We start from the raw sequence: 18,676 nt of genomic DNA, 5'->3' as shown, positions 1-18,676 counted from the left end.
AAACATTGGCTGACCTACTCGGCCTGGGCTGAGTGCAGGTGCCATAAAACCGGAGACGAGAACTCAGCAACCACCTAGAATAAGATGACGCGTGCATGCACACACACACACGCGTGTGCCCACACACTCACCCTCTTCCTGGTGCTTCGACCCAATCACTTATGTGATTCCATCTCAAATTTCTAGAAAAAGGAAGCTGTCCTGAACATAGTGCGTTGAAAAAATAAACATGAGCAATTCAGTAGCTTCTCAGAGGGGAGATCCATAGGGCAGTGTCGGGTTTCCTCCAGTTCTTGTACAGGAGCACGCCCAGGTGGAGTTTGTACTGATCAGGGCTCCAGCCCTGATCCTGGGAGCTGACCGTGAAGGGTCAGGTTTGCTGCATTTAGAAAATGGAAGCCACAGGGTCATTTGGCAGAAGTTACCAGGACCCTGCCCATAGTATGTCGACTGCGTTCCAAACATGCAGGGAAATGTTCTAGGAGTAAGCTAGTTTGGCAATCTTTTTAGGGTGGCAAAAGAGAAGAATGCGAATAACCAAGAATTTCCAAGAATGCACTGTGGTCCAGGCCCTGTGATGAGGGCTTCACGTGCATTACCTCATGGAATCCTCACAACCACCATCTGAAGTGATTACTATCATTCCCATTTCACAGATGGGGAAACTCAGCTTTAGTGAGATTAAGCAATGTGCCCAAAGGTCACGTATCTAGTAGGTGAGGGAGCTGGCATGTGAACCAGATCTGTGCGATCAAGTGAAGGTGGACACAGGCTGGGAGGGGCTCCCCATCTCATTCTGCCCATCTCCTCTTGCTACCATGCTCCCCTCTGCTGTTCCCCTGAGGTGGTGGGCCTGTGGGCTGTGCTGTCCTGAGACAGCCTCCCAGGGCAGAGGGAGAAGCACAGAGACTTTGGGGCAGCCCTAGTCCCAGAATGTTTGGGGGGCGGGGGAAGGGGGAGGGACGCATTCATTTCTGCATACTTGGTAACAAAATCTCCCTTCCCCACTCTTGTTGAACCCCAGGTGCATTCGTTGAGACACCTCAGTTCCTGGCCTCCTGTCATCCACCCAGGCAAAGCTCATCTCTTGTTTTATTTTATATTTTGTCCCCTTTATCCCCCTTCCAAACTTTCATTCTCACCCCTCTTGGATTTGTACACTAACACGTTTACACACATGTCCTTAGATATATGTGTAAACCTGAATGTATACACGGGTATAAATGTATACATATATAGCCTCATTTTGTGTATATGTTTTTAAGTTCTATAAATGTGCCGCCAATTTCATTCTATGCCTTCTTTCAGTTGACTATATTTTTTTGTTTGTTTGTTTGTTTTGGTGAGGAAGATTAGCCCTGAGCTAACATCTGTGCCAATCTTCCTCTATTTTATGTGTGGCTCGCCTCCATAGCATGGCTGACGAGTGGTGTAGGTCCGCGCCCGAGATCCAAACCCACAACCTGGGCTGCCAAAACAGAGCGCCTCAAACTTAACCACTAGGCCACGGGGCCGGCCCCTAGTTGACTATGTTTTTAAGTTCTATTCACATTACTGTTTGTAAATGTAGTTTATTACTTCTGACCATGCAAAGTATTCCATCCCTGCCCCTCACACTGCACCCCTGGGGGGGGTGTGTGTGTATGTGTGTGCACATGCATGCGTGCATGTGGGTAATATTTGTTTATTGTCTGTTAGCACTCACTGAAATGTATGTTCCATGAGAGCAGGGACTTGGTTTTAATCACAGCTGGATCCTTAGCAATTAGAATAGTGCCAGGCCACAAGAGGTTCTTAATAAATATTTGTTGAGTAAATGAATGAGTATGCGTCCACCACATTTTACTTCTCTCTTTCTCCAGGGAGGAACACCTAGGTCATCTCTCGCTCCCTGCTACCAAAGACACCATGTAGAGCAGAGCTGCTGGGATGGGAGCTATATTCACATTTAACTTCCCCTTCCTCTCTCTCTCATTCTCCTTTCCTACTTTCCTTCCTTCCTTCCTTCCTTCCTCCCTCCCTCCCTTCTCTCTCTTTCCCTCTCTTTCTCTCTCTTCCTCCCATCCTTCCTCTCCCAATCTCTCTGCCTCTTCTTCCTTCCTTCCTTTCTTTTTTACATATATACCATTCAAAGAGTTCTCTCAGTCTGAATCCACCATAGGCAGATGGAAAGGAGGATATTTGCATTCTTTGAGGCTCCACCTCCATTAGCTATAAATGAAATCTTTTGAAAGGCACTACTGTCGAGATGCTTATTCCTGAGCCGATATACGGGACTTCAGATGATATATTTTTTTGATTTGACAAGCATTTATGGAGTCCCTGCTCTATGCAAACCTCTGTGATAGGTGGGGAAGGGGTGGGGAGGGGGCATGAAGATCAGACTCTGCCCTTAAAGGGGGGAGGACATGGAGGGAGGAGCATGCAACATGAGCAAGGGTGTGGGTGGCCAGGTGCAGACTGTGCACATGTGTTATGGAGTATGTGGCCTTCTGGTCTGTTCTAGAAACTTCTGGGTGCAAGTTTGAGAGGAACGGGATATTTATAGTCTCATAGTATCTCCCCACAGATTAAAACTAACATCATGTGCCTCTTGGCATGATGCACTAAGAAGATATCACTTACGTAACACTTCTGCCCAAAGTGCATAATCTGAACCTAATCACAAGGAACAAATCAGGCCCAAATGCGAGGTGTTCTACAAACTCTTCATGTTACAACATGAAAGACAAAGCAAAATTGAGGAGCTAGCCCAGATTAAAGGGACCAAGGTGACACGGCAACTGAAAGCAACGTGTGATTCTGGGTTGGATCCTGGAACAGGGAAAAGCAATTTCTCTACCAGACGTTACTAGGTCAATTGGTGAAATTTGAATATGGGCTGTATGTTAGATCATCTATTGTATTAACGTTAGATTTCCTGAATATGATAATTGTTTTGTCGTTATGTAAGATGATGTCCTTGTTCTTAGAGGTAAAAGGCAAAATACTGCAAATTAACTCTCAAATGGTTTAGCAAAATATCAATAATGATACATGTATATATAGAGAAAAAAAGATGAAGCAGATGTGTAAAATATTAACAATCAGTGGATAAAAAATGGATAGAGTTCCACTTTTCTTGAAACTTTTTTTGTGGGGTTGAAATTTTTTCCAAATAGAAAGTTAAAACATCTGTTCTAGTGTTAAAGTCAGGGATTTAAACATGGAGGCAGTGTAGCGTAAGAAAAATGATGGTTAACACATATGGTGCTTGTGATGTGCTAGGCTCTTTATACCTAGTAAGTTGTTTAATCATCTCAGCCACCCTATCACGTAGGTATTATTATTATTCTTATGCCCATTTTACAGATGAGGAAATACTGCCTAGGAGGTTAAGTGACTTCACTCCCCCAAGATCTCACAGCTAGTATATCAAAGAGCTTAGGAATGTTGGCTCCAAGAACCACACTCTTTACTGCTGCTGTTGTGGGTATTAAAGCTGAGACACCAGTCAGACTGCCTGGATTCAAATCCTACATTCACCATGTTACTAGCTGGGCGACCGTGGGTGAGCTACCAGCCTTAGTTCCCTAAAGTGTTGTTTAAAAATGAGGGTTATAACAGCACCTACTTTATAGGGTTGTTCTGGGGTTGAATGAGGTAGAGCATGTTAAGGGCTCAAAGAAGTGCTTGGTACAAAATAAACATATCACGCAGAACCTTCTGGAACCTGGGGCCCAAAAGCTGGTTGCCCTTAAATTCCGCTAACTGTATGGGTGACTGAGAGCAATTAAACAGGAATGAATGACTACAGAAATGAAGGCAGGTTTGAGACAGGGCAGTCATTATGTCAAAACTCACACACAGCAGGAAGGACATTCCACAGGAAGACTAGAAACCACTACAGAATATTCTGAAGTTCTTCTAAACTTCTTCAATTTCTAGGCCCTTCCCTGGATTGTATAGTAAATATCCATAGTCAGAACTATCACCTACATGGAATCCCAAGGGGAGACAATTATCCAATAAACAAAATAGCTCATTCACTTTTGGGCACTGTCTATACTGACAAAAGCCCCTTGGTAAGAGTGCTTGACTCGATCTCTGTCTCCGTCTCTCTCTTTCTCTATATATACACTACACACACACACACACACACACACACACACACACACACCCCATCACACCATCCAGAATTCTTTTGGTCTGAATCCCCCATGGGCATGTACATAGCAGCACAGCACTCTGCCTGGCCACGCTGACCAGCCACGACTCTGAGAAGCTCTTCTGCTGGGGATGATACAGTTCCCATGAGTCCTTGTGACAACCACCGCAGAGGAGAGAACAGGAACTCCACTGTTTAAGGGCAGATAGATTCAATGGGCTATCTTTGACCACAGTTGTTCCTTTAGGGATAGGAAAAGCTGAAGTTGGAAGTTATTTATGTGTATATACATATCTATATATTGAGAGAGAGAGAGAGCTAACAACCTGGAAGTGAAAGCCAAAGTTTGGCAAAAATGATGACCAACAAGCAGTGGTTGGGAAATTTAGATCAAAGCGTCCACAGAAAGTGGAGAGAATTGAAAAATCTGAAAACAGCTCTTGTAGCCCATCAACCAAAACTAGTCCAAACATGACTAGGAACGGATCAGAGGAAAGCGAATCCAGGAATGTGGGCCTTTTTGAGTAACCGATTTAGCTAACTGGAACTGTTTCCTGTTTCTCCTCAGAGCCTGGCTAGGCTGAAGGCATCCAGCTTTCTGCCCAGCATGCTGGGTGTGGGATGGGGGGTGAGCTGGATGGCCTTGGCTGGGGGAGGGGAGGGACTCAGATACCCTGCAGAGGAGACAAAACTTTGAAAGGGAGGCTTCAGGTAATGAAAGCCTTGGATCTCTTTAGTGTGGGTTTATTTTTGGGTGGCTACCAGTGAAATGTCCTCTGGGATTTAATATAACTCTATTTAATTTAAATCTATCATTATATCCTTAGCTGTCCCTTGCCTGCATGTCACCCATGAACTGTGACCTCAACCTAGTCCAGATTCTCAAGATTTTTAAGGTGAACAATCAAATCCATGTAAACATCCCCACTGGAGTGAGTAACCACAGGCCCAGCTTCCTCCTGAAGGTGCATTTATACATTTATGTCAAACATACAATCACAACACTTGTGTGTTATTGGATGGCCTGTGTTGGAAGAGAATGGTTTGTTGAGGAGGCTGAGTGCCCTGGAAGGAAGTTACTCAATTTAGGTGGAAACCGAACCCTAGCTTTGGTTTCCTCGGGAAATTTTGCAGTAACTGCTTTTCTATAATTAGTGAGCATGGGCTTGACCAAGGCCTTAGCCTAGACCCAGCCATGGCATGTGTGGACATGAGTGGTGCACAGACCTAGAGCCATCAAACTGGTCACCTTTGCCACTCTAGAACCGTGGAGGTGTGTGAGTCTTGGAAGTTTGCTTTTGAAGGAACCACCCAGTCTGGGGTTTTCAAATTTGTTTCTCAGTCTATTGTGGATTGAAGAGAAGGAGGAGGAGGAGGGAAGACGAGGGTTTGGTTCATAGCAGCTTTACTTTCATCTATTGCACATAAACAGGTCTGCATTTGAATGAGGATTCCATTGCTGATAAAAAGTGAAAAGTATTTAGCAATCACAGATTAGTCTTTGCCATTTCACTGATGAGGAGATGAGATTCCAGAGAGCTTAAGTTACTGGCCCAAGGTTGTGAGTTTACAGTAAATGGCCAAGGCTTCTGACTTCACATCCAGGGCCCGTTCTCACTCCTGCACACCACCCAGTAACACTGAAGATAGCAGAGCTGCGGGTGCTGTTGATAAGCCTTCTCATGGCCAGAGTGACAATTGATTAATCAATCAATTATCTATCAACTCCTACTATGCAGGTAGCATTGTGCCGGCTTCGGTGAGGTACAGAAAAGTGTTTAAACCGTGTCGTCTCTCCCACAAAGAGCTCACTCTATACCTTAAGAGACATGACACGTGGTCAAAAGATGTAAATAACAGTGCGAAACAAGGATGGTGGAGTGTGGAAATCAGTGCCGTGGGAATCAGAAGAGGGAGAAAACTCTTCGAGGAACCTCTGTGGAGAGCTTCATGGAGGACATGAGCCTGCGCTGAGCCTTGGGAGGATGCATTCCAGCCACACAGGTGAGAGAAGAGCCCAGGGACCCTGTGAGGACAGTGTCAGCTGCAGAAACAGAGGCGTCCGTGAGGACATAAGAGAGTATCCCGGCTTTGGGGTATGTTGACACTAGGAAATACTAGGAGAGAAGGCATAGAGCTGGGAGCCAGGGAGTTGATGAGTACCCGGAACTTGGTGTCAGCAGACGGAGGGCAGATGCCGGGAAATGGCTGCTCAGGATTGCCTGGACCCGTTGGCTTCCCCCACCCTCCCTCCCACCTGACTGATCTGCAAGTCACAGCAATACAGTACGCAGTCCACACCCACTGCTGGGTCCTTAGATCAGACTTTCATCACCCCACCCCCACCTGGCCCTCTCACTGCTCTTCTGGCACGTGATCTGGTGTCCCTACCCTTCTAATGGCCACCAGAATTCTCTTGCTAAAACACCAATGTTACCATGTCCTCACTCGGCTTCAGGACTCAAGCAACCCATTGTCTGTAGGATAAGTCGACACTCTTGGCAGGGCAGAACAGGCCCTTCAAAGGCTGACCACACCTACTTTATGTCCCCTCCCTTCTTGTACCCTTGGCTCCAGGCTGATGTCTTCATAGGCCCTTCATATAAACAATGTGCGTTGTCTTCGATGATTCTCTGAATCTTCCATGCCTTGCTGGCATTGTTCCTTCTTTGCAGAAAGTCTTTGACTATTTGTCTTCTAACTTTTCTTTGACACTCACCTCAAATGCATCACCTCCTCCAGGAAGCCTCCTTTCCCTAACACTCAGGTTCCTAGCCCTGAGCTCCAAAGCATGTCGTTGTTCCTGCTCCATCCCCATTTGTTTAAACATCTACCTCCTCTATAAGCCAGAGCCAGAACCCACGGCCTGATGCTAATTCTGTTCCACCCGGGGCCTGATGTGGCTCATTTTTCATAGGAAGTTGTTAATAAATATCTGATGAGTGAATGAGTGGAAGAGTATGATAGAGAGGAGTAACAAATGAAGCCAGATTTTCAGGTTGTTGGGGCAAAACGAGTGGAGGACACCATGGGCAGATGTGGCCCTACAGAGAGGCTGACTCTGCCTCAGGAATGGCTCGAGTTTGCCCTTGCTGGGTCATCCCCCCTCCTCCTGCCCCCCTATCCTCTAAGACTGGGATTAGGGTTCCAGGAAGGGCACCCCTGGCCCAAGCTAACTGCGATGATCACAACGGCAGAGGTTTAACATACTTTAAAAACCTATTTTAATGTTAAAAACCAAAAAATAAAATGGAAAGTCAGGAAGAAAAAATGAATTTAGCCATAATCCCATGACCTCAATACCATCAATTACTATTATTTTTCAATTTCCCTTCTAGTCTTTTTCCTTATGTCTTGCGATGGTTAATTTTAGGTGTCAACTTGACGGAGCTGAGATGAACAGAGAGCTGGTGTAACATTATTCTGGGTGTGTCTATGAGGGTGTTTCTGAAAGAGACTCGCGTTTGAATAGACAGACTAAGATCATCCTCACCAGTGTGGGTGTGCATCTTCCAATTCCTTCAGGGCCTGAATAGAAGAGGAGGGCAGAGGAAGGATGAATATTCTCTCTTTCCTCTTGAGCTGGGACTTCCGTCTTCTCCTGCCGCTTGGACATCAGTGCTTCTGGTTGTCAGGCCTTTGCGTTTGGGCTGGAACTACACCACCAGCTTTCCGGGGCTTGCAGATGGCAGAAGGCGGGACTTCTCAGCCTCCAGCATTGCTGAGCCAATCCCTCATAACACATCTCTTGCTCAAATTAACACATTGTAGACCTTTAAACTTACACGATGTTGTATGTCAATTATATCTCAATAAAGCTGGAGAAAAACCCTCTTTCTATGTGTCTATATATATCCTATTTGTTCTGTTTCTCTGGAGAACCCTGACTAATACATGTCTATAGTTGCTATTATGGTTTTTTTAATATAACGCATAAGTGGGAAACAGAAATTCTTGAGAAGACATCTTTTATTTGCCTCTCGGTGTTCTGCATACCACGGGTGCTTAAGAAGTAATTTTAGCCAGACTGATATGTATCCTGACTAAAAGATTCCTCAAAGGCCACGTCACCACCATAGTTACCTCTTCTGAAGGAAGCCAGTGCTAACATCTCTCCAATACTTCCTGCCCTCTCTTTCCTGTCTGGAACACATTTTCCTCCCTTTAAATCGTATTTTTTATTCCTTCAATCTGTCATTTGGTCAGCAAACACTGAGTGAGTGCCATTTACGGAGCGGGCCCTGGGCTAGGCCCTGTGCCAACTGCCCCATGGCATTTACTGGCCTATGGCCTGTGCATCCACTCTCATGAGAATCCTGTAGCCCGAGAGCCCCTTCAAGACCCTTTATTGGTGGCTCATCCTTCAGGACTTCTCCAGTTCAAATGGAAAGTCCATGTGTACCCAGCCTCCTGCTTTTGTGCGAGCTGCACCCAGAGGCAAAATAAATGTCCAGCTGTCCCAGGAACAGCCACCAGTTGAGACTGTGTCAGCGGCTCTTTGTTCAGTTCCCAGAAAGGCCGGCCTATTAGGTAATCATCCATTCCAAATAGAGGGCCTGAAATTAACTCTTGCCACATCCTCCCTCAAGCTGACAAACAGTTCTTTCACTATGAAAGAACAAGCTTAACTAACCAGAAAGAGTCTCAAAAATGTCTTTTCTAACTTTAAAAAGGAAACCAGAGAATCTGGCCTCAGGGGCACACACTGGACGATAATGCACGAGGGGAACTCCAAGGAACAGAGTCAAGCCAGAGGGGGCTGGTGTGAGCACAACAGGCATCGTTCTCGGAGAGAAGCCACGTTTCTCAAACTGCTCCTCTTCCGCCACAGGGAACGTCAGCACGGGTGGGCTTGTGAAGGCGGTGTTGTCACATGATGGCACTTGAGGAAGGCATTGCATGGACGAAGGCTAAACACTGCATGAACTTCAGAGGAGTTCATCTCAAATGCTGAGACCTAAAGAACCCTGTTTACCTGCGACAGCTTGGAGCTCTTCAGCCTCCGCGTAGACTCACAGACCAGGATGAGGCAGAAAGGAAAGCCAATTTCTTTTTTATTTTTATTTTATTTTATTTTTGTGAGAAAGATAAGCCCTGAGCTAACATCCATGCTAATCCTCCTCTTTTTGTTGAGAAAGACTGGCTCTGAGCTAACATCTATTGCCAATCTTCCTCCTTTTTTTTCTCCCCAAAGCCCCAGTAGATAGTTGTATGTCATAGCTGCACATCCTTCTAGTTGCTGTATGTGGGACGCAACCTCAGCATGGCCGGACAAGCGGTGTGTCGGTGTGCGCCGGGATCCGAACCCGGGCCGCCAGCAGCAGAGCGTGCGCACTTAACCGCTAAGCCACCGGGCCGGCCCTGGAAAGTTGATTTCTTACACACCAGAGCTCCTACGGGGCAGGCAGTGAATCAGGTGTCCTCCGGACCTGCTGGGCTTTCTGAAAGGCACACACACACACACACTGTCATGGGCTGAGTAGTGTCCCCTAATATTCACATGTTGAAGTCTTAGCCCCCAGCACCTCAGAATATGACTGTATTTGGAGACAGGACCTTTAAAGAGGTAATTAAGGTTAAATGAGGTCATTAGGGTGGACCCTAATCCACTATGACTGGTGTCCTTATAAGAAGAGGAGTCTGGGGCACAGACACACACAGAGGGAAGACCATGTGAGGACACAGGGAGAAGACGGCCATATGCAAGCCAAAGAGACAGGCTTCAGAAGAAGCCAAACTTGCTGAAAGGGAGCAGAATATGTCGCCCCAAAATGTGCCACCCTGGCACGTGGATTATTTTGAGCTGAGGCAATCAAAACCCACAGATTCAGGAAAAACTTTTCTTTCTCCCTTAACTGACTAAAAGAATTTAAATAGGGGGCCTGGCCCAGAAAGAGAGTAATTACCAGAGATAACTTTCTTTCCTTTTTTTTTATTGAGGTCACATTGGTTTGTAGTCTTATATAAATTTCAGGTGTACATCATTATATTTTGACTTCTGTATAGACTGCATTGTGCCTACCACCACAAGTCTAGTTGCCGTCCGTCACCGTACACATGTGCCCTTTACTCCTTTTGCCTTGCCCTGACCCCCTTCCCTCTGGTAACCACCAATCTGTTCTCCATATTTATATATTTGTTTGTTTGTTTATCTTCCACATATGAGTGAAATAATATGGTATTTGTCTTTCTCCATCTGACTTAGTTTGCCTAGCATAATACCCTTAAGGTCCATCCATGTTGTAAATGGCAAGATTTCACATTTTTTATGGCTGAGTAGTATTTCATTGTATATATATACCACATTTTCTTTATCCATTCATCCACTGATGGGCACTTAGGTTGCTTCCAAGTCTTGGCTATTGTGAATAATGCTCCAGTGAAAATAGGGGTGCATATATCTTTTCAAATCACTGTTTTTGTGGTTTTTGGATAAATACCCAGAAGTGGAATTGCTGGATCATATGGAATTTCTATTTTTAATTTTTTGAGGAACCTCCATACTCTTTTCCATAGTGGCTGCACCAATTTACATTCCCACCGACAGTGCACAAGGGTTCCCTTTTCTCCATATCCTCTCCAAAACTTGTTATTTCTTGTCTTGTTAATTATAGCCATTCTGACAGGTGTGAGGTGATGTCTCATTGTAGTTTTGATTTGCATTTCTCTAATAATTGGTGATGTTTAACCTCTTTTCCTCTGCCTGTTGGCCATCCGTATATCCTGTTTGGAAAAATGTCTGTTCATATCCTCTCCCCAGTTTTTGATGGGGTTGTTTGTTTTTTTGTTCTTGAGTTGTATGAGTTTTTTCATATATTTTGGATATTAACCCTTTATCGGATATATGACTTACAAATATCTTCTTCCAAGTGGAGATTGTCTTTTCATTTTGTTGATGGTTCCCTTTGCTGTGCAGAAGCTTTTTAGTTTGTTGTAGTCTCATTTGTTTATTTTTCCTTTTGTTTCCCTAAAAATAACTTTGTTATCTGAAAGACTTACCTGCATGGCTGGGTGAGCATCTGATTACCAAACATCTGCTCCTCTTGTCTTCCTGTGAATTGCCCTCCTTTCCTTTGAAGATGCAGGCCCCTATCCCATTTCTTAGCTCAGGATGGCATATACGCCTCAATTGCCTGACTGCCTTTGGGTCTTATATTTTTATGAGGCTCCTGTTAAGTATGAAATTAAATTAATTTTTCTCCTGTTAGTTTGTCTTATGTCAATTTAATTACTAAACCAGCCAAAGAACCTAGAAAGGTAGAGAAAAATTTTTCCTTCCCTAAACTGCCAAAAACTTGATCTTGGACTTCCAGCCTCCAGATCTGTGAGAAAATAAATTTCTGTTGTTTAAGCCACTCTGTGTGGTCCATTGTTATCGCAGCCTGAGCAGACTAATACACCTACTCACACAAAGTCACTCCCTCACACACTCACACTCACACATACACAAAAACACTCTCATTCACCTTCACTCTCACACACTCATCCACACAGACACACACACACTTTAAAACAAAAGTCACTCGCACATATATACACGGAGACTCACACACACACTGTCTACACAGACTTACACACTCATTCTCTCTCACATACACTCTCACACATAGTCTGTGGTGAGACACACTCATAGACACTCATCTCCTATACCCCACACCACCTGTGCACTACTTGCTCCACTCACACACTCACACCCCCAGACATCATCCACATATGTAGTTACTCCCCTCACACATACCTCCTGAGCCCAGAGACTTGGGCTGGTGTGGCTCAGGTCCGCACTGAGGCCAGTTCCCTTCCTTGAATAGTGGAGCTTTGCTCCCTGTCAAGCTCATTCCTCTCGTTAGAACCTTGGATCCATCCTGGGGCCCTTTGCCTGGAGTCTGACTTCTTGCGTCCTGACCCTGGGTGCCTGGCACCTTGTTTCCCTGTCTCCCAACATTGGCCTGGACAGGAGCTGGGAGGCCTAGATTCCATTGACCCATGGCAAGGAACAAACACTCTCAACCTCAGGATTCTCATCTCTAAAACCAGTAGTTTAAGCTAGCACAGTGATACTCAGAGCATGTTCCCCAGACCAGCAGCATCAGCATCACCTGGAACTTGTTAGAAAACACATATTCTCAGGCCTCACTCAGACCTACTGAGTCAGAACCTCTGGAGAGTGGAGCCCAGAAATCTGTGTTTTAACACGCCCTCTGGGTAGTTCTGAACCAGGTTAAAATTTAAGAACCACTGAACTGGATGATCTCTAAAATTCCTGATAGGGAATATATCTCCCAGACTTGCTGTAGGTATTAAGTATGATCATTCTCATGGGCATTGTTTATGAAATGCCTTCAATGTGCCTGGCCCTTTCCAAATATTATCTCTACAACAATCCTCTAAAGTAGGTATCATTAAAAGTATTTTCCATATGAGTGAAATGAGGGCCAAAGAGGTTAAGTAACTCACCAAGGGCCACACAGCTGGAGATGCGCAAGAGGAGAGTTCAAGTGGGGGCTGCCTCACTATGTTATCTCTACTACCCAACATGGGCTACCATCGTGACGAGTGCCCAGCCCACGGTCAGCACTCAATGAATGTCCTTTTCTGGTCCTATGACCTTTAGTTACCTGCTCTTCCCACCTTAACCAACTCTGCCAGCCTCTGTCAGTGCCCTACCTGATTTGCAGTGCCTCCCAGCTCTTCCCCAGCCCCCACCCCAGTTCAATGCTGAGCCCTGTTTCCCTCTGATGTCCACAGCAGTGAACAGTGAAGCATCACAACCATTCCACGGATGACATCACTGTTGGAGCCAGCTTGGCTACTGAAGAAAGAGGCCAGTCTAGGTTCAAGACCTGTGATGGCCTGGAACACGCACACTCACCCCTCATGACTTCCCCCTAAAAGAAAACCTTCTGCAGGTGATGTTGAGACTTCCAAAGCATTGATCCTCAAAAAACGCAAATCCTGTGGGAGAAACAATGCCGGATCACCCTGAGGCACGCCTCGCCTCTTTCTAGTTTTAGAGAGGAGGCTTGCCTGGTTCCCTAGCGCCACCACCCTGGTCTTAGCAGTGCACTGCTTGGCTATTCCCACCAGGAAGAGAGGCATTTTGTCTGTCTTTTCACTGCTATATCTCTACTTCTGCACATAGGAAGTGCCTGATCAATATTTGTTGATTGAATGAATGAATTCTTGTCCTGTCTACCAGATTCTACCTCAGGGGTGGCTTCACACACTCGCACACGTGTGCGCACACACTCCAGGCTGGTGGAGGAGAGGCCAAGGGAAGGACAGAGTAAGGAGGTGGGACAGAGGGAGGGTGGTAATGGGGCAAGAGCAAAGCACAGAGGGATTGAGAGAGGATTAGAGTGGGTCTTGTGGGTGTTCTCACAGCTGAGGCCTGTAAAAAAGAAATGGAGCTGAGGCTAAAGGAAAAGTATCATAAGTTGGAAATCAGGCCTGAGACATGAATAATGGATGTTTTTCAAACTACGGATGAGGTTTGCTTACAAAAATTATTATTTGTGTTGAGTGCACAAAGGTCACTGACGTGGCCAAGATGGTCCCAAGCACGTGAACTTCCCTGTGAGTCTGGACTCAGACCGAGTCGTGGGGTCACCTTGTGGGCTGGGCTAATTTGGTAGTGTGCGAGGCGCACCAAGGGGGTTTTTGTGGGCTGGACCTTCACCCTGAACTAGGTTGAGTTCCATGTTCCGTCTGTAGAGAAGTCTTTCAGAGCTTTTTGTTTGGGGGAAGTGTTCTGCATAATGTTACACACAGTGTGCTTGCACAAGATTTCGTTGCAACATGAGCAGGCTGGGGACTCCAGGCCTTCTGTGACCAGGTTAAGACAGAGTCCTCCTACCCTAAGCTCCTCCTCTTCACCTGGGCTTAGTCCCTCCATTTCAGTGGATCACCTGGTAATTCCTGGTGATTCCGTGACCCAGGGCCCAGCAATCAGCAGCGTGGGCTTGGTTCACCTTCGATTTCTATGTTGCCCACTGCATTCTTCTTGGACAGTCTGCGATGTTGAATAGGCATCACTACCGCCCTTTAGAACCAGGTAATGGTTACTGAGAGCAACTCCCAGACAGGGGAGCATTGCAGACAAAACCTTGGTTAAGGTGGGCAGCAGAAAATAGCGATCTGCCAGTTCCTTTGCAACGATAACCTTCTGTGTGAGGTTGATGAGCGGATGGTCATTGAGGGCACACCACAGGCCCGGGACTCGGTCAGCCACCTTCCCATGGGAAGGTCCAGTGGGGCTGTGGTTCGCTGTTTAGAGAGGAAGCTGACACTCGGAAGGGTGGAGTGACACAGCCGGTAAAGAGGGAAAGCCAGGACTTGAACCCACGTCTTCTGACTGCAGACCTGTGTTCCTTTTACCATTCCAAAAAGCCCCCGTTATAAATGACAGTGCATGTTCCTGGACAGACTGGCTCACAGGACTTCAGTCATGGAGAAGTGAGATTGTCCCTGCGAGAAATTTACTCAGTACCCGCAGAAGCCAGGTGATCAGTATGACTCAGCTTCGTGAGCAGCCTTCCCACTCGTGTTGCACTCGAGGCTCAGGGGCGTGTTTGACGCCGGTGGAGGCTCCCCGTTAAGTGTACCGTGTAAACCTATAGATGGTAAAATTACAGGTGTCATGTTCCTCTTGCTCAGCACAGCCAGGCGTGTGGACGACTTCTTATCTTCTTGTAAAGCAAACAACACATTTTATTGGGAATTTAACAGCTGTGAATGGGTGAAGGGAGTCAAAAGGTACAAACTTCCAGTTATAAATAAGTCTTGGGGATGTAATGTACAGCATGGTGACTATAGTTAATAATACTGTACTGTACACCATATCTGAAAGTTGCTAAGAGAGTAGATCTTAAAAGTTCTCACCATAAGGGAAAAAAAAGCGTAACTATGTGTGGTGACAGATCTTAACTAGACTTATTGTGGTGATCATTTTGCAATATATACGAATATTGAATCATTATGTTGTACACCTGAAACTAATATAATGTTATATGTCAGTTATATCTCAATAAAAAAATTTTTTTAATAGTCATGAAATTTTGTCAGTAATATGTAAGCACTGAGTGGATCTTTGAGTAGTAAATGAATAAAATAATATGGCAAAGGGAGTCTAATCACTGAACCCATGCCCAAATTCCTAATTCCCCAAGACAGTGGCCTTTCACATTTTTTTTTTTTTTTAAGATTTTATTTATTTATTTTTCCCCCAAAGCCCCAGTACATAGTTGTCTGTCATAGCTGCACATCCTTCTAGTTGCTGTATGTGGGACGCGGCCCCAGCATGGCTGGAGGAGTGGTGCCTCGGTGCGCACCCGGGATCCGAACCCGGGCCGCCGGCAGCGGAGCGCACGCACTTAACCGCTAAGCCACGGGGCCGGCCAGCCTTTCACATTTTTAAAGGACTTGTCAATTTTTTAAAGGACTTGTCAATAACGAGCCGATAACACACTGCCCTGGGGAGGAGGTCAGTTTCAGCTTAGCTCCAAATGTGAAAGGAAATTCTATAAAAACTACATGTGTGAACAACAACTTCTAGCTCTTCAAAATAGAAGCGTTTTTGTATCACTGGGGTGTCTCAATGGCAGGAAGAGCTAGGAAATGAAAATGTTAAAGGATGAAGTTCACCGCCGGGATGATCATAACCCAGGTGAAAGCTTTGCTAAAATATGGGCTCTAAATGAGACTGCCAGCTTCTGGCCTCTGAAGGGGGCAGTTCAACAACCTGACCTTCCCCCCAGAGCCGTGGGGCTTACGGGGGAGAGATGCCCAAGGCAGCCCTTAGTGGCAGCAGACAGAGTGAGCCTGGCCAAGAGCCAGGGGTCTTCTGAGCCCATCCTTCCTGAGCTCTGCTAACTTAACTTTCCTTGAGCTCCTGCACCAGTAGCCTTTTTCCTGAGGTGACTTCAGGTGATCCTGAAGAATCTCTGTGCTCTTTGCATCCCCCAGGACAGTGGGGACCTGGCATTTTCTTTACTGAAAAACTTCTCTCAGGGGCTGTTGGATGCTCTGGTGTTATGAGTTGAATTGTGTCCCCCTAAATTCATCTGTTGAAGTCCTAACCCCAAGTACCTCAGAATGTGACCTTATTTGTAGATATGATCTTTATAGAGGTCACCAAGTTAAAAGGATGTCATTAGGGTGGGCTCTAATCCAATATGACTGGTGTTCTTATAAAAAGGGGAAATTTGGACACAGACATGCACACAGGGAGAATCCCATGTGAACATGAAGACAGCCTTCTATTAGCCAAGGAGAGAGGCCTGGGGCAGATCCTTCACTCACAGCCCTCACAAGGAACCAACCTGCTGACACCTTGATCTCAGACATCTGGACTCCAGAACTGTGAGAAAATAAAATTCTGTTGTTAAAACCGCCCAGTGTGTGGTGCTTTGTTATGGCAGCCCCAGGACACCAACACATCTGGTGTGGTCCTCTGCCTGGCCCAGGGGCCCTGTCCACCAGCACAATCCCACAACTGCAACAACAAGCCCAGCACTTTAATCTCCAGTCCCAAAATGAAACCTTTGATTTTGTGTTTTATTTTACTTTGTTTTAAACATTTCAGGACAGTCACATGTGCATAGTTTTAGAAGTCAGTTCGCATAGAAAGGTTTATATAAACAGGCAGCAGGGGTTCCCGGCCTCTTGCCTCCCCAGCACCATCCTACTGCCCAGAGGCAAAGGTTTTCATTGTTCCTGTGTTTAGGTATTCCAGGGCCGGCACATCTGAGCGCAGGCGAAGGTCGCAGAGCAGAGCACTGACTTGTTCCTGTCCCGGGAGCTCCCTCACTAGAGCATCACTGGAAAACCCCAGCAAAGGTGAAAGGTGAAAGGAGACATGTTCTTGGGGAAGCAGGACTGCTGTAAATAGCTACCTGGTTTGCTAAAGGGATTCAGGTACTTTAGAATGGGACTGCTCAGTCCACAGTGCTCCTGTGGCTCCTTGTCACAGAGCAAGGGCAGGACCCAGAGCCGACCCTCAGCTGGCAGACTGGAGATCGCAGGGCAGAAGTGACCATCCTACCAGATTGTCCTGTTGCCCTTCTGTGCTACGTCCACCAGCGCAGCCTTGGGCGCAGAGAAGACCCTTGATTTGTATGTATTTGCTGCTAATGGTTGTAGCAGCAAGAAGTTATTGTGGAGACCCTGACACTTCCACACACCAGATAATTAATTGGCAGAGACTGCTCTCTTTTGTTCTTTTTTTTTAAGAGACTTTATTTTTTATTTTATGTTGACAGAAAAAATTGAGCAGAAACTACATACTTTTCATACACCTCCCTCCACCACACACACAGAGTTTCCACTATTATTAACATCTTGCATTAGTGTGGTACATTTGTTACAACGCATGAGCCAATACTGAGACATTCTTCTTAACTAAAGGCCATAGTTTACATTAGGGTTCACTCTTGGTGTTGTACATTCTGTGGGTTTTGTCCAGACAAGTGTCATGTATCCACTACTACAATATCATACATAATAAGTTTCACAGCTCTAAAAACCCTCTATGTGCCACCTATTCATCTCTCCCTCCCCGCAACCCTGAAACCACAGATCTTCTTGCTGTCTCCATAGTTTTGCTTTTTCCAGAATGTCATATGGTTGGAATCATACAGTATGCAGCCTTTTCACGTTGACCTCTTTCAGTTAGTGCTATGCATTTAAGCCTCCTCCCTGTCTTTTCATGGCTTGATAGCTCATTTCTTTTCAGTGCTGAATAATCTTCCATTGTCTGGATGTACCACAGTTTATTTATCCATTCACCTACTGAAGGACATCTTGGTTGCTTCCAGGTTTTGGGAATTATGAATAAAACTGCCGTAAACATCTGTGTGCAGGATTTTAGGTGGGCATAAGTTTTGAACTCTTTTCGGTAAATTACAAAGAGTGTGATTGCTGGATCATATGGTAAGAGTATGTCTAGCTTTGTAAGAAAGTGCCAAGCTGTCTTCCAAAGTGTCTGTCCATTTTGCATTCCCACAGCAATGTATGAGGGCTCCTGTTCCTCCGCATCCTCACCAGCCTCTGGTCTTGTCAGTCTTCTGGTTTTGGGCCGTTCTAACAGGTGTGTAGTGGTATCTCATCATTGTTTTAATTTACAATTCCCTAATTATATACGATGTTCACATATATGATATTTTCAAACGCTATTTGCAATTTGTATATCTTCTTTGGTGAGGCATTTTTTCAAATCTTTTGCCCATTTGTTTCCTTATTGTTGAGTTTTAAGAGTTCTTTGTGTACTTTGGATACAAGTCCTTTATCAGATATGCGTTTTGCAAATATTTTCTGCAAGTCTGTGTCTTGTCTTCTTATTCTTGTAAGTCTGCTCTCTCCTCTTATTCTTGTAAGTCTGCTCTCACTTCAGACATCTGGAGGGCCAGTAGGACAGACAGTGGCTCCCAGGGTGTGCTGTGTGTGTGCAGTGAGACACACCTCTTCTGGCCCATGCTCACTGGGCAGCAGGCTGAGCTGTGGGGCCACATGTAGGCAGTGAGAGAGAGTGTGTGC

The sequence above is a fragment of the Ceratotherium simum genome, chromosome 6 (genome assembly GCF_057802395.1).
Source record: "Ceratotherium simum simum isolate JZ-2026a chromosome 6, ASM5780239v1, whole genome shotgun sequence".
Taxonomy (NCBI): domain Eukaryota; kingdom Metazoa; phylum Chordata; class Mammalia; order Perissodactyla; family Rhinocerotidae; genus Ceratotherium; species Ceratotherium simum.
The sequence above is the reverse complement of the archived record's forward strand: the minus strand, read 5'-3'. Positions refer to the sequence as shown.